We start from the raw sequence: 3,324 nt of genomic DNA, 5'->3' as shown, positions 1-3,324 counted from the left end.
AAGTGTTTTCTAAAATATACATTTTTCTTTAAAAAACTAAGTATGATTTTCTTTACTAAAAGTTTACAAGTGTTTTCCAAAATATACATTTTTCTTTAAAAACTAAGTTTCACAATATTGACAGTTGTTATGACCTAAACAACGACTATGATCCTATGATGGCTATGATGGCTATGATTCTATGCTGTCTATGATTCTATGATGTCTATGATTCTATGGGGACTATGATTCTATGATGGCTATGGTTCTATGATGACTATGACTCTATGGTGACTATGATTCCATGATATGATATGCTATGTCTATGACCCGATGTGCTATGACATGTTCTATGTTGATAGTCTCGCCTTATGAATATCGTTCCTTCAAGGTGAGACAAAGCGACCATGATTACTTCATAATGCGATCGGAGGTTTCCGACCTTACGTCACTCCGATAAGTACATGGTTTCCTTGGGCTCTCTTGCATGCTAAATATGAACAAGGGTTGGGGGGATGGGATACTTGAATACTTGGAAATTGGGAAGGAACTATGTTTCATTGCCACACGGTCGGTAGCTTATCATCCGGACGCGGGATGCCGGACGCGGGATTTATGGCGAGTAGCGGAGTATTCGGCGCTATGTGGGCGAGCCGCCTTGTGCGGTACTATGACACTGATATGACCAGTAAGCATGCATAGCATCGCCCCCGGGGCACTCGTCATACACGGTTATCCTATAATATGTTCTATGTTCTCTATGCAGTATATGATTCCTATGTACAGGTCCCAACTTGACATGACATGTTCTATGTTTCTATGCGGTTATTGTTCATGTATACATTTCTTTCTATGTTATCATTCATTACATACTCGTACATTGTTCGTACCGACGCCCTTCGCGGGACGTTTCATGCCACGCAGTACCCCCGTGACAGTAGAAGTCATTATAGAAGATGTTCGACAATGTTGGCAAGCTCCACTCACTACGGAGAGTTCGAGTCAAGCATACACGTGCTATGGTCCATGATTAGTTAGAGAAGTCGTGGGTCTAAGGTGTCAGCTTTAAAAAGAGTTTCTCTAGTCGACATGTTTTATTATACGGAGCCTTCATATTTACAAACTGCGTTTACTCGAGAAACGACGAAAAGATTTTGAGAAAAAAAATTGCTATGTATTTTACTTCATTTTGTCTTAAGAATCCAAAGAGTTCATATGTGAACAAGAGTTAGCGGGTTCGCTCGGCTCCGTACACGGGGTCGGGTGCCCATCACACCCTAGTAAAGTCGGGGTGTGACAATATCGTCCCGGACGCGGGATGCCCGGACGCGGGATGTGCATATTTATGGTTAAATGGATCGGCTGCCGACGCCTCGGCAATATAATATATTCTATTTTTATGTATATATATATATATATATATATATATATGAGTAAAGAAAGCTAAGAAAGCACGGTATCTGCCCAAGGGCACTTGTATGTACAGGTCACTCTCCTAATCTATGATATGGTCTATGTTCCCGTACAGTTATTACTCATGCACAGGTCACGGTTTTACACGTGATATGCCTCATATATGTACAATGTCTCCTTACATGATGTGCTCTACGATTCTTACTATGTTATTCTTTGTTCATGTCTTACATACTCGGTACACTATTCGATTTGCGTTCATGCCGCGCGGTACTCCCGAACGGATAGCGACCGGCATAAAAAGATGTTTCGGCTAAGTTGGCAAGCTCGATTTCTGCGGGTGTGTCGCCGAGTCAGCGTGCTATGCTATGATGTCTTGTCCGTAGTTAGAGACTTTGCAGACAGAGTCGTGAGTTATGGGAGCCAGTTTGTATAATGATACGAGCTTGTACAGCTATATATATTTTACTTGATTTAAAAGCAACGAAAGAGTTTTATTGGGTATGAGTAATCCTATTAAATATGTTTGCTTTAAAGGTTCAAAAAAAAAATTTCAGTACGTAGTAATAGTCAGTGGGTTCGCTCGGCTTCGGTTACGGGGTCGGGTGCCCATCACACCCTGATCAAGATTAGGGTGTGACAAAGTGTATCGAGCGGAGTTGGTCCAAGGGTTGTACGCGAAGTCGTGTCCGGTAGAGTCACATTTATGGTGTGAAGCCGGCCACGTTTATAAACAGGGAGGCTACGGGCATTTAGGAATTGTTGACCTTCTACATGCTTGTGATCGTGCGATAGAGCCAAGTTATAGGAGAAAGGAATTCCTTATATAAGTCTCCCGTGCGACGAAAGAAGCGGGGGAGAAATACTGTAAACAGGCAAGAAGTGAGACGTGTTGTTTCGAAAAAGTTATGGACTTGAGATAGTGACAAAGGTGTAATCGCTACTATCGAGAATCTGGAAGTCCAGGACAGGGGGTAGTTATGCACGCGAACGAAAAGTGAACGCTGGGGGTCAAAAAGGGCAAAATAGTAATTGTAGAAGAAAAGACGTGTTACGAGGGTGCCTCGGAATACAGCAAGGCCTCGACTAACCCCTACTCATGTAGTAAAGGTCATACGAGGAAGCCGGCGCGAAAATATCGACATTAAAGCATTGAATTCGGCAAAGTTTCAAGGTTAAGCGTGCTCGGTGAGGAAGCGATTTCGGGATGGGTGACCCCAAGGAAATAACCCGAAAGTTCTACAAATTGAGATACAAGGGACAAATGAACAGTTAAGAGTAACCTAAGGAAAACTAGAATATATGGATGGATGGAGACCATAAGAGGACGCGAAAGACGAGGTGGATTAGTTCGGAAAAGAGACAGGAAGTGTGTCACAGCTCGGAAATTAGGATAGGCTTGAATAGTGTTCGGGAGTATTACGTAGGTTAGTTGATAGTAGTTATATATACGAATGTATGAAATATTTCATGTATAATTGTATTGGTGGACATGTAAGTCCAGAAGCTATGGTAGGGAAAGTATTGATCACGCGTAGAATCGAAGCTCGGTGACAGCAACGGTAAAAAGTACGAACAAGGTAGGCTTTGCTATTGTTTTATTACAGATTGAAACTTGAGAGTCTAGTATGGTGATAATTGGAAAGGAAAAGAGAGTGTTGAAAGAAAGTAAAGAGACCAAAGTGCGGAAAAAGGTGAAAAGTAAAGAGTTCCCGATATGTGAGGTACGGATTGGAAGGAAGGCGAGGGATAAGGTATCGACAAAGACTTCATAAAAGGACTACCGACATATAAGGAGCCCCTTAAAAGGGGGGGGGGGAGGCGAGGAGTTCGATTAAGAGGAAAATAAGGTAAAGGATAAGGAACGGGCATAAAGGAAAGAGTAGCTATAAAAGAAACCCTCCTAGAGTATTAAGACGCCCATAAGGTCGG

Source organism: Lycium ferocissimum, chromosome 8, assembly GCF_029784015.1.
Source record: "Lycium ferocissimum isolate CSIRO_LF1 chromosome 8, AGI_CSIRO_Lferr_CH_V1, whole genome shotgun sequence".
Classification (NCBI taxonomy): domain Eukaryota; kingdom Viridiplantae; phylum Streptophyta; class Magnoliopsida; order Solanales; family Solanaceae; genus Lycium; species Lycium ferocissimum.
The sequence above is the reverse complement of the archived record's forward strand: the minus strand, read 5'-3'. Positions refer to the sequence as shown.